This window comes from Urocitellus parryii, chromosome 1 (genome assembly GCF_045843805.1).
Source record: "Urocitellus parryii isolate mUroPar1 chromosome 1, mUroPar1.hap1, whole genome shotgun sequence".
NCBI lineage: Eukaryota > Metazoa > Chordata > Mammalia > Rodentia > Sciuridae > Urocitellus > Urocitellus parryii.
In genome coordinates, this window is record NC_135531.1 from 230,306,243 (window position 1) to 230,320,294 (window position 14,052).

Genomic DNA, 14,052 nt, shown 5'->3' on the forward strand with positions numbered 1-14,052 from the left:
AGGCCCGGGGTGAGCCCAGGCAGTCGGACCTCGAGCGAACCGAAAGCAGTGCGCCCAGCTTCTCGGAGGCGCAGGGAGGGGCGCTCAGCGGGCGGGTGCGCAGCGGGAGCGCCCGCCCGCCGCCAGTGGTTCCACTCCAGTCCGGCCGGCTAGCTGGAGCCGGGGGCGGGGAGCCCGGAGCGCCGCCCCGCCAGCGCGCCCCGCCCGTGGGAGAGGAGGGGCTGCGGCGCGCCGGACCACTGGAGGCGCAGCACCGCCGCCGCCACCGCTGCCGGTGCTGGGGACCGCGGCCCCGCGCACAGGCGGCGCCCGTGCCTCCGCTCCTCCGCCAGATCGCGCGCCTGCTGTTTGCCGGGGCAGTCTCTCGTCTCCCGCCTCCCGTCTCCCGCGGTGATCGCCGCAGCATCCGCCGCACTGCTGCCCGCCCCCCAGGTAGGTGTCCTAGCTGTAGAGGGGATGCTTGGGGCGGACACCACAGTGCCCGCAACGCGGCCCGGGGCATTGTGCGCGTCCGGCTGGCCGAGGACCCCAAGAGACGCACGGGTGATCAGACGTAGCTTTGGGCCCCTAAGGCATCGTGGACCCCTGGAGGCTCCCCATCGAGATTGCTTGGGTGACCTGGAACTGGGGGTGGTAGTGTCAGTCATTAGCGCGGCCAGGATGGGAGGGGGCGTCTGTGTCACGGTGCCGACACGCCGCCCTCCCTCCCCTGGTTGCCGGGGAATTCCGGCCGGCTGGCACTCGCGCCCGCATTCCCCCGCGCAACCCAGCGCCCCAGTCCCCCACCCCCAGGTTGGCTGGGGATTGAAGCTGAAGCCGGTAGAAGGACTGATGTAATTGTCAGCGGAGAACCGAACCCGCGCGGGTGAGAGCGTCCGCGCCCGCGCGAGCTAACGCCTACGCCGCACCTTTTAGGGAATCCGGGGAGCCTAGAGGAGCAGCTGGGGAAGTTGTGCATTGGGTTTTGTTGTGCGCGTGCACTGCGGACTGCCCTCGCTGGGCACCCCTGCCCACCCCCTGCTGGCGCCCCTGCAGCCCTTTCTGCAGCCTTCGTCCACGCTCGTGGCTAGGGACGAATCTGCCTTCCCTGGTTCAGATCGGGACAGGGTTTGCATTGCAGTCAAGACGTGCTTCCCCTGCAACAAGCCAGGAGCAGCCCGATACGAGATCCTGTCGCCGGGGATGCTGGGGGAGGAGGGGATGGGAAACCTGGGGAGGAAGCCGGGAAGAACTAATGACACCAGCAGATTTTTTTTTTCTTAAGCCTCTACTGTATATAGACACAGCCGCAAGCCAGCTTTTAAGCTGTTTTTGAAAAGTTATGACTAGATACTGATTTTGTGGCAATTCTGTAATATCCCCGAAGGGTTGCTTAAACTGGAGAGCTAAAGCTTGGGGAAAGCATTACATAATGGAAATGAAGCAAACGACACAAAACTAAGTGAACCTACTGGGTTGCCAGATTATTTCCCTCTCCGGACAAAAACTCCTACATGGCCTTTCCTAAGAATTTTCATTTTAAAATCACTGGGCTAGATTGATCAAATTGTATATTATAGTCAATGGTGATATTTTCCCTAAGTAGCAAAATAATCTTTCTTAAACATTTTTTCTTAAATTAGAAAACTGCATGTTAATGAAGTTATGTATCACAGAGCTTATTAATGAATGTAGTTTTCAAAGGAAAAAATAAGAAATTTCCCATCTTACACTATAATTAAACTTTGTTTTCCTTTTGTTAGTTTTTGTTTTTATTTTGTCCTTCTTCCACATCCCCTCACTTTGCTTTTTTGGAAGCATTTCTACAGTTTTGGGTATTGCAACTTCACAGCCTTGATATTCCTCTCTAATGTTACAGCATTGCAGATACAAAGACTAATAATAAGTGAAAGGGAAGACCTCGCAGTAACTCTGGGAATGAGCAGGGTTCCCAAGGTCGAAGGGAAGCTGCAGTGTAACTCAGCTATAATCACCTAGGAGAATATGCACAACCCTCATTGGGTTGTAAAAAAAAGGTCTTGATTGGTGGAATGTCATTCCTAATATACTTTAAAGCTAGACTTAATGTATTTTTCCTAAAAATATTTTTTTCTAAGAATAAATACAAAATATTTTGAAATTTTAAATCTTGGCTTTTAGGAAGCCTTAAAAAAAAAATCCTGGTTTGCTTGTACTTTCAGTTGTGATGTTGATAATACAATTACACATTCAGTAGAGGGATTATTACCTTTGGGGATAACTTGGTTTCATATGATAAGGATTTCTCCTATGTCTCTAGTATAATGTAGTTTTGTAGGACTTTGCAGGATCATGTAATATATGTTTTCTTATCCTTAGGTTGATTTACCCTTATGTTAACTTTACTCCAACAAGAAGGATAAAGTCCTTCTAAGAGGAAATGTTTGTGGTTGGAGGTTTGTAGTAGTACTGCAGATAGAGAATTAAGTAAAATTGTAAGAGGACAAAAGTTTCATGTGACTACTAATAGCTATTAGATTAAGAAGAAGATTTAAATTTTATTAAAATGTCTTGGTTAGCTACCATTCAATGATCATTCAGTGGATAATTAGTTATTGAATATCCACTGTGTTCAAGAGACTGGTCTAGGCACTGTGGGAGACACAAGTAAGAATAAAGGGATGTCTTTGCACTCAAGCGTTTATAGTCTGGTTGAAAAGATAATAAATTCTCAAAAGAGGGATTTTTTTTCCTGCAAGGGCTAAGTAATAATTTTCATTTTAAAAACCTCTGTAAAGGGTTTTATACTATCCATTCATTCATCACTGTATCACGAAGATTCATTCATGCTGTATGTTCATTGACTTTTCATTGTCCTACAACATTCCATTACATGTCCTGTAGCACAGTGTTTTTCTATTCTCCTACCAGTGGCTATTCATTTGTTTGTTTTTCATTTTTTATAAAGCACAGTGTTGCTCTGATCATTCATGTTTCCTGGGGCATATGTGTGACATTTATCTTAGGTAAAAATAGGAACAGAATTGTTGGTTTATATAGTTGCATGAATATTCAACTTATTAGGTATTGTCAAATTATGTTCCAGAATAGTTGTACTAATTTAAGGAAAAAAAAACACTAATAAACAAACACAAACAGCTGTTTATATATGTATATGTTGAAACACACAGTCTTTTTTTTTTAAAGCAAGAGATTGATGAACATAAAACTTAGGATGGCGGCTGTCTTTTGTTAGAGATAACATAGGGGAGAACACATAGATGGATGTAAGTTATTGGTAATGATCTAGTACTTGGGTTTGGTGAAAAGTTCGTAGGTGATTGTTACATTTAAAAAAGAAAAAGAGGATTATGCATGGATCAGTAATGATGATTTTAAAGTTTTAAGAATAAAAGAAAGTAAGCACTACAGTTTTGTCACAAGACAATAGGCTTCTGTAGCAGAAGACCCACAAGATGTCAGCTGAAAGATGAGGAAGCTGTCCCTGTTTAAATACATGCCAAGAGGAGGATGAGTAGGAAGTGGCCATGCCAAGAAGAGGAAGTTTATCTCAGACGGAGGAAATGATATGAGCAGAAGTGGAGGAAGCCATGATAAATTTTCCAACAGTGAACCACTCTGTGGTATTTATAAAATAAGTCTATGGGGCTGAAAGATGAAGGATGGTGATAGGGGCATTCAAGAAAGGACCCCTCCTCAGCGCTGCAGATGGGGATAAATGTTCCTGAGTTTGGAGAAAAAGAAAAAGAAGAATGGATTCAAAAACACAGGGGGAAGAACTCTAGTCTTATGATACTAGGTAAAAAGAAAAGAGGGCTGGGGTTGTAGCTTGGTGGTACAGTGCTTGCCTAGCATGTTTGAGGCACTGGGTTTGATCCACAGCACTATATAAAAATAAATACATAAAATAAAGGTATTGTATCCATCTATGACTAAAAATATTTTTTAAAAGAAGAGGAAGGAGTTAAAGATGTTTGAATGTAGTGGTATTGGCCAAATTACATTGGTATATATGTGTGCATGTACAAACATGTAACAACAATCCCATCATTATTTACAACTATAATGCACCAATAAAAATATGGAAAGAAAAAAATGAAATAGAGAAGCTGCAGTGGAGTTTTAACTATGGTTAAGATACAACAAGTATGGAATTAATAGATAAACAAGCTCTCACTGGAACACACGGACTTACTTGGTGCTCTGGTGAGTGGTTAGGACTCTCACATCAGAGAATATGACCCTCTGCTGATGTATGAGTGTGTGTGGAGCAGTCTGAGAGGTAAGATGATATAAAATCCTTTTGTGCTATTATTTACTGACATAAATGAGGTAATTAATATCTTGGTTAAGGCACGAAGATGTCTCAGCATTGACAGCGAGGCGTGGATTTCAGGAGTTGAGTGCTGAGATCAAGTCAGAAGAATTGAATCAGGTTGGTTTCCTGTGGTGTGAGATTTTGGGGGCAGGAACCTCTGATCCTTAGTTTCTGCATATCTAAAATGAAGATAGTAGGTAGCCACCTGTCATGGGCACAGGTAGCAGGATGAAGGAGGGACTAGAACCCTTAGGGGTAATGTTTGCTTTCCTACTGTTGCTGATCACATGTTGCAAGATAACAGCACATTATATTCTCTCACATACACCCACTTGAAAAAGACCTTTAAATTCTGTTTATTATAATAAAGAGTTGCTTATGCTTTCCTGTAAGGATAAGGATAAAGGCTCCCCCCCCCACCCCCACCCCCGCCTTAGGGTATTCTGGAATAATGTAAAATGTCATTTTGACTGAATATTATTTCAGGTAGTTAATTATTTCATAAATATTGTGATAGATTTTCAGCATTTTCTTTTTTTTTCTTTTTTATTTTTTTATTGTTGGTTGTTCAAAACATTACATAGTTCTTGATATATCATATTTCACACTTTGATTCAAGTGGGTTATGAACTCCCATTTTTACCCCATATACAGATTGCAGAATCACATCAGTTACACTTCCATTGATTTACATATTGACATACTCATGTCTGTTGTATTCTGCTGCCTTTCCTATCCTCTACTATCCCCCCTCCCCTCTCCTCCTCTCCCCCCTTTCAGCATTTTCTTATAATCTAAAATTCTTTCTGATTTTGCTTATGTTTCTTGACATCTTTTCATGATCTTTAACTCCGTTTTCTTTACTGATTCTGCATCAACTGTTATGATAATTGATGACTAGCATTGTCTCCAACAAAATCCATAGCCTTTTTCCAGCATAGTAATTTGGAAAACATCTTGCCAGTAGTCCCACTCAACAGAGGTTAAATGGAAATGTGGCTGCATCTGTGATTTAAAAAAAAAAATGATGATCTCTTAAGAATGATGATCTTTTAAGGGGAAAAAATGTGTCATTTACCAATAAAGTCAGAAGTTAACAAAATCCCTAAGAGCAAAATTATTGATAGCTCCTGTTTTGGGGGGCTGATATCCACATTCCTCCCTAAGCTACCTATTCCTTACATTCCCAAAATGGATGTGTTTAATAAGTTGAAATTCAGAATGGACTTAATAGCTTTGGTTAAAATAATGAAATAAGTTAATTTTAGGAATAACTAAATTTAGGGATAGCATGAAGTACATCCCAGTTACTGAACTTGGTTGTCTGCCATTCTGGCATGGTTCTGACTTTTCATGAACTTCGAGGCATTTTTTCATCTATTTTTTTTTTTTTTTCAATTACTGAACCCAGGCTGATCACTTTCAGAGAGGTAACTAAGGTCTGTTGGTGTCAAAATGACATGGGCGCATCTAGTGCCTGTCTTATTCATCCAGCCAGTGTTTGTTGAGCATCAGGTGTGTGCCGGACACTGTATTAATTGCTGATCACAAACACATCTGTTCTGGAGGATCCAGCTGAAACAGGATCCACCCAAACCAGTCATTATTGAATATGTAGCCATGTATGTGGGGTGGCTCTGAGTGGAGTTTTGGAAGTATCTGTTATTTTCTTTTGTTTCCTAAACTTTATCTAAATTTATGTTTAGATCTTCTTGAGTTTTGAATGCTGTAGAAAAAAAGTCAGCCCTTGCAAAGAATAGTTACTTTAAATGTAATTCTAGTTTATTGTTTTTTCTTAAAGCAGAGAAGGCTTTAAGCTTTTGGTAAGCCCTCTTGTCAGAAAGGCATTTATATATTATCTAAGAGTAACCAGACAGAGGTTAGGGAAGGGACAATTGGATGGACTAATTCAGAGTTGTTAGGAATGGAATAGGATTTAATGTTAAATTGATTTTTAAAGGAAAAAGTAGAAAATGGAGATAATTATTTAAAGACCCAACTTAGGTATTATAAGGAATTGAGTATTTTGAGCCATGATAGTCTCAAGATGAAGTTAAGTTCTTGTTGGGTTAGATTAGCTGTCTATTGTGAGTTTGTGTTCATTACCTTTGTGTATGAGTGTAGTTATGGTATTAAAATCACTTATAATATAAATGTTAAAAATCTGTAAATTATAAGGGTTATTTTAAGGAGGTAGTGAATTATAGGGAGTAGAAAATTCCAGTGATTTCTTCTGACAATGGTTTGGTCTATTACTTGAAAGTAAAAACTACACTGTATGAAAAAATCCCATTTCACAGGACCATTGTCTCAGAAAAATCTGTAGGAAGCTGACCAAAGGCAGAGCTAGGAGAGGAGCCAAACACAAGTAGCTTAATATCCAGTACTATTTAAGGGATAAATGGGCTAGAGAAAACATCAAGTATGAAATTTAACTATTAAAGTAAGTATAAATAAGTAAATTTAAATAAGCCAAAATAAGTTTAAATAAATAATATTTAAATAAAGTACTGTAAGACTGTCATTTGAATAAATTTCACCAGTATATGAGACTGAGTGCAAAGAATTCATAATTAATATAAAAATTATCTTCTCCTTTAGAAATGATGGATTATATCTTTCTGTTCAAGCAAAACTGCATGTCATTTTATAAAATATATGAAGAGGCTGGGCATAGAGGTGCACTCCTGTAATCCCATTGACTCAAGAGGCTGAGGCAGAAGGATTCCAAGTTCTAAGCCAGTCTGAGCAACCTGTCTTAAAATAAATATTATAAAGCACTGGGAAGGTAGCTCAGTGGTAGAGTTCTATGGGTTCAGTCCACAGTATGATTGATAAACACACACACACACACACACACACACACACACAGAAAATAACCAGATACTAGAAATACTCTTATTTGATAACTGGCCTGATGCTTGAATAACCTTTGCATTTGACTCACAAGATGTTAAGGCTAAAAACAGTTTTAAAAATCCTCTATTCCAACATCTCCCATTTTTACAAGTGAGAAAAAACAGAAGCCCAGAGACTTGTCCAGTGAAGCCTAGCCCTTTGTGTAGATCTGGTTTGAAAAGAGTGTGTCAAATAGTTTAGTTCTGTCATAGGTCACATGAAATAAAGCTCTTCCCTAAATTAAAGAACTAAGGGTAAATGAATTAGAATTGAGCCAAAGCAACAACTATAGTAGAATATTAATCTATCATTCTTCTCAAGTGACTGGCGTAGAAAGTTAAAATCTCTCTCTCTCATGCACGTGCGCACGCACACACACACACACACACACACACACACTTAAAATTTTAATACTTGCTGTTTTGTCATTTAACAGGAAAGAATAGAGAAAAATGACCTTGTGCTAGATGCTTTCTCTATCTCTTTTCCATATGCTAATAAAAGAAAAAAAATAAAAGTGTAGGGGGAATTGGGTCAGGAATAGAACATTAACTTTTTGTTTTTTAATCTTGAATCTTACTGAGGCAATTTTCAGTATAGCACTTGAGACAGACCTATCTACCTTTTTGAAAAGAGTATAGAAATAGATGGGAGAACAACAGTCTATTTTTAGAATCTTTTTTTCAAAAGTCAAACCTAAAATAAACCTGGCCTCAATTTCAAGCTGTAGTTTTCTTTCTCATGTTCTAAACTAGAGCCTAAGTTTTATTTACTTATTTATTTTTGTTGTGCTGGGGATTGAACCCAGGGCTTGTCACATTCTAGGCAAGCATTCCTTTACTAAGCTACATATCCTCCGGATCCTTATTACAAATATGAGGAGGTTACCTTGATTTTTCTTATACATAATACAATGTTACCATATGTAACAAATTTATCAGCTACTAAAGTTTGCCAAATGAAGTATCTAATAGAGCATATTAAAATAAATAAATTTTGTTACATGTCATTTCTGGAGCTGAAGTTGAAAGACTGATTTTATTTTAAAATTATGATATTTTTGCTTTTTGTTTATCTCTAGCAGCTAGACAAGCTTTTGCATATTCTCACTCCATCAGGCAACACATCTGAACAGTTTTTTTTGCCATATAATTTCCCTAGAATAGAAAAAGTAGCACAAAGTAGCACAGTTTGAATGGCATGTTGATTATGAAAAGACATTAATGAAATTCTTTTTGATCCTAATAAACTTCAAATTGAAACCAGAACTATAAAGGGAGTATGAATTCTAACATAGGCCAAGCAAGTAGAGGGTTCACATGCAACTCTCAGAATCAAGGGAGAACAGAGCAAAATCCACGCGAACTAGTAAGGAAGCAGGAAGGTCAGCAGAGGGGAGGGGTGGATACTGTATCCCTGTCTGTCTTCTAGTCTCATTTCAAGAAGTGCCAACAGAGGAAATAGCAGGGTGAGTCTGAGGTCTTAAGGAGATTAGATGTTAGGGAAGGTATCTGTCTCTACCATTATATAAAAAAAGTCTTTAAACATCTAAACATCTAGAAGAATACAAAAGTTGCAAGATAAGAGATTGATTAGTTAAACTCCATTTGAGAAAAAAATCACATGTATAACAAGCAGAAGATAAACTTTAGTATACTAGAAAGATACTACTTACAATATTCTTAATATTCAAAGACCTCCTATGTATCAAGAAGAAAAAAATGACTGATTAGGACAGGGGCAAACGACATGCAGAAACAGTTCACAGAAAAGGAATTACAAATAAGTGATGTTGGGAGAAATGCCATTTTACACTATTTAGCCTATTGGTTTGGCAAAAGTCATGACATTGCTAATATCTTATGGTGGCAAGGCTTTGGGGAAACCAGTGGGCTCATACATGGTTGGTAGATGAACAAAATGGTAAAGTATGTATGGATAGCAATTTCGCAAATCTACCAAAATTAAAAATTTACCTACCTTCTCACCCCAGAAACTCTAAAAAATTTGTCTACAGGTGTATTTATACTTTCTAGACTGAGTTTGACAAAGACACTTATTATAGAATTGTCTAATAGCAAAAAACTTAAAAGAACAATTGGCCAAATTAATTAGGAACAGAAACAAAACTAGAGAGCTGTTAAAAAGATTGAGACCACTCTATATTTGCTGATATGGAAAGATTTGTAAGGTAATAAATCAAGGTACAGAGTAGTAGTGTAAGGGTCCGGCGAACGTCGGAGGAAGAGACCACTAAGAGACCGACTCATGCAACAGCAAAAGGGGGTTTATTGAGGATCCAATCCAGCGCGCTGGGGCTCCAGGCTCACTCAAGACGGGAGAGCGGCCAAGAGCCCCCGAGCAGGGGTTAAGCAGTGCTTAAGTACACTTTTTGGGGAGGGAGGGAGCTTTGCATACATCAGAGCAAATCATCATGAGGCGCGGGAAAATTGAACAACAATTCTCAAACATGATTAGTCCGTTCATTGGCGGGAACAGGTCGGGCGGGAGTGATAGGTCAGTCCTACGAAGCGGGGTACATTCAAACTGATTGGTTTGGGCCCTGAGATGCCTATGTGCCAAGCTGCACTGGGTCCTAGGTTATTAAACAACTAAATGGTCAGGGGGAATATCTACTGGGCAGTCCCGGGAATTGTCCTAACAACTACAGGAATTTCAGGTTTTGAGTGTAGCATAGGAACTTAACAATACCTGGTCCTTTACATTTTAACTCAGGCTTTGCAGCTTAGAAGCAGCTTTACAATGCCTGGTCCTTTACATTTTAACTCAGGCTTTGCAGCTTAGAAGCAGCTTAGAAACTTTACCCTTTCAGTAGATGGCCATTAGTGTTAAATATGAATATGTGATGTATTTATGCATGTAACTGTGAACACTGTCTCTGGAAGATTACCCAAGAAACTGGTAACAGTGGTTGACTCTGGGAGGGTGGGTTGGGAATGGGAGAGACACTTTTTTTTCTTAACTGACCATCCTTCACTCCCTTTTGCATTTTTAAACACATAAACAAATTATCTGTTCAAACCAAGATAGGTTTTTTTTGTTTGTTTGTTTCTTGAGGATCATTTGTGCTGATCAAGTATGTTGAGTACTTTTAACCATTAGAATTTCTCTGCAACTTTAAGACTCACTCTGTGTTAATAGAAGAATGTGGTATTGCCATAAATAATCCTCAACAGGCAAACATTCAAAGAGAAAGGACACTGGAAGTATTCGCCCTTTGGAACACAGTTGGTACATTTTTGTTCTCCCTACGTGCCCTGCTGTTGTTACTGTGCCCCCTGCGACCTGGTCTCACTGGGGGAAAGACTCAAGAATCATGAATAGGACTAGGGTGTGGAGAAGAGCTCAGGTAGAACAGACGTGGAAGACAGTGGATAACAGAGGACAGAGGCTGGGACAGCATGGAAATGGGGATAGTAACTGCTGTGCTAACTCCATCAAATGCAGCTTACAGAGGCAACGTAAGAGAAAGCTATTCTGTAGGTCACAGCCTTTAGATCATCTGCTACCCCAGAGGTTTGGTGTGGTGTTGAGGAATCTGCAATTTCTAAAATGACCTTTGGTTCTGGGAGCCAGTTCTAGCAATCACTGATCTTTTCCAACCCTCTTGTTATAGAGATAGATTATCTCTGCATCTCTGGAAATATTCCTCCCCTGACGTACTTTATAGTAACTTCCAGGACCTTTTGTGGAGTCTACTCTCTCCCAGACACATGCTTCTTAAGAGTGATTATTTCATCATGTCTTAGTCCACTTAGAGCCTGCAAAGAGGTACCAAATATTAGAGTCTAGAATAGAAGAAAAAGCAGAGATAACACCTGAATAGTTAATGGGTGCCGCAGTCTGGCTGGGCACAAGTAACCGAGCCGCCACAAAGCACTTGTATATTCAAACAGCAACTCTATTCCTGAATTCCACCAGCACTCCACGCACACTTCCCGGGAACTCTCCCAGCTCTCCACCTCTCTCAGAACCCCCCTCCCCAGAACTCAATGGGAACTCCAAAGTAGTGGGCGCCTGAGGCAGCAAGAGCCACCCTATTGCAGGACAGCAAAGGTCTAATATACAACTGAATACACAGCTTAACTAACCGTCATCATCTCAATGGCTCGCTGGCATCACCTTTCAACCATTCCCTCTGGCAAAATTCCAGGCATCCTTCTGGCTGTGGCCCTCAACAAATGGGTCATTGCTTTGGGAAGAATGATCAAATGCTGATAGGAATTGAATAAGCAGTGATAAGAATAGTTATGAGTTATACAGAAGAAGAGGAAAAGCTTGGTAGTGATCAGAGCCATTGTGCTACAAAATAAATTTTCTGAAAGAAGTAAAAATAGTCTAATTATTATAATTAATACATGTTCATTCAAAGTTAATCGACATCACTCTTCATTGGAATCTGTAATTTTAAATCAGAAATGATACTGATGGGCAAGGAAATGTTGTCAGTCTCTTTTAACCTCTAAGCATGAAGTTAGAATTAAATATGTATGTATGGATAACATTATACATTAAATATACATTATACATTAAATATGTATGTATAGATATCCTAATCAATTAATTGGGTAAATAATATGCATATCTTTTCTTTGTGTAAGTTCTGATTTTTTGGTGGTTACATTCTTTTTCAAACAAGTTTATTTGGGAAGTCGGAAGAATAGTTAGCTGGTAGCAGCATGGCATAAGAAGCCTTCATTGTCACAGAATGGTGACACCTGCTTTGGATGGTAAAGCTTAGAATGAGAAAGTTCAGAGATGCTTACACCATAGAAGAGAAGACACTGCAGTGACCTTTGAATGCTTGGCTTCATGGAGGACATATGGAAGTATCTGGAAAACCGTCCTATGTCTTTCTAGGGCTGTGGAAATTTCAGGATGCATTTGATCCTGAACTGTTGTACCTTGTATATCTAATTTCTAGTGGAATTTTGGGAGCAGGTATAATTTTACATGAAGGAACAGACATTTAAGTGCATTTCTTTTGGAGAGACAGTGGCATATAAATGCATGCAAACATGGTATTGTGCTAGATGCTTCTTTTTCCCTGCCACACATGCAACTTGTTTCAATAAATCCTTCTGTGAAAACAGCCTTCATCTTTTTGTTGTGTTGTACGCTTCTCAGAAAAGCAGTATATGTTCGACAGGAAGAACCCTGGAATGTTATTGTGGATGGATACCCAAGTTGTATTCCTAGCTTCCTCCTTTACCAAACAGCTGATCTTGGGTCAGTAATCTCTCAAAGTGTTTCCTCTTCTGATAAATGAGCATAAAACAATGGTCCTTTAAGTCCTATGTAGACAGAAAATATAAGCATCACTACATTAAATTTCCATTTACCAGCTGGATACAGTGATGCATGCCTGGAATCCCAGTGGCTCAGGAGGCTGAGGTAGGAAGATGGGAAATTCAAAGTCAGCCTTAGCAACTTAGAACCTAAGCAACTCAATGAGAACCTGTCTGTAAATAAAATACCAAAAAGGCCTGGGGATGTTGCTCAGTGGTTAAGGGGACTTGGGTTTAATCCCGGGTATGAAAAAAAAATTTCCATTTACCCGTTCATTGATAACTGATTAATGGTAAACTCCTCCCCTGGAGTGTTATAAAAATTCAAAAGGCCAGGCATGGTAGTGCATGTCTGCAATCCCAGACTCTGGAAGGATGAGGCAGAAGGATCATGAGTTCAAAGCCATCCTCAGCAATGTAGTCAGACCCTGGGCAACTTAGCAAGACCCTGTCTCAAAATTTAAAAACAAAAACAAACAAATAAAAATGGGCTGGGGATGGGGCTCAGTGGCAAAGTACCCATGGGTTCAATCTCCAGTATCAAAAATAAATAAATAAATAAATAAATGAATAAAATTAAAACAACGTGGAATTCAAGTACAAGTTACCATTTCATTACACTCAGCTCAGTCTTTTTTTTTTTTTTTTTTTTGGTAAATGGTCCACATTATGGTGCTTTGAAAATTACTTTGTTATTTGTGGAAATTCTGAGTAGAAAATCCCCATTTCTGGCCAGTTTGGACTACCATAGGCATCTTTCACCATAGTCAGTGCATCTCTAGCGGCTCCTGCAGGTGTCCTTCCCTCTGTCTGCCTGGCTGTTTTTCATCCTCTCAGCCTTTGGCTGTTGCTCATTCCAACCCAGGTCTCTGTTTCCCTTTACTTCTAGCTCACAGTGTCTCCCAGTATTCACAAAACCCAAGGGCAGCTGCTTTTCCCCCTACCATTCCTGCTTCATATCCCTGCACTACTGTGGTCCTCCTTTGGTTGCCTCACTGTGGTTTTGTTGTTCCAAGCAGAAGTGAGCTCCTTTACTAGGAGCAGACCCTTCACTGTTTCTTTGTGTCTTCAAAGCTCCTTAGACATTTGCTTAGAGTGAAGGTCCCTGCTCTGCAGCTCCTTGTTTCTGCCATCATTAAGGAAAGAATTGATACTTATCCACAATTGATACTTACCCCATTAAACACAAAGCCCTCCCCCGCTTTAATTTTAAGTCTTTTTTGTAATTGGAAATCTTCCTAGAATGATTTATATAATACACTTTAAAAAGTTGCTCATAGAGACCGTAGCAGTCTCTAAACGATGCTGGTGACTGAAGGTTAATAGTGCCTGTTCTTCTTCATGCTTAGAACAAATGACTTTGGGGCTGTAGAGGTGGGCAGCCCTACTTACTTCTTTACCAAATAATCCCAAAATTCTTCATGGACTCATAACCAACTTTTGCTTTTTTCTTCCACTAGTGGTCAGGCCTCTGATACCTGTTCATATTGCCCTTCCCTTGATGAGTCTTTTCTTCTGACCACATGAGAAACATTGGTCCAAAAAATA

General features: G+C 40.0%; 1 protein-coding gene across 6 annotated transcripts in view; it reads left to right on the plus strand.

Moving 5' to 3' along the window:
- Positions 1-245: 245 nt before the first annotated feature.
- Osbpl6 (oxysterol binding protein like 6) overlaps positions 246-14,052 on the plus strand; it is a 193,280-nt gene continuing 179,473 nt past the window's right edge. For all 6 annotated transcript variants that reach the window (XM_026391988.2, XM_026391989.2, XM_026391993.2 and 3 more), the window contains exon 1: positions 246-432. The gene's annotated coding sequence lies outside the window, so the exon portion shown is untranslated. The remainder of the gene's footprint in view (positions 433-14,052) is intronic.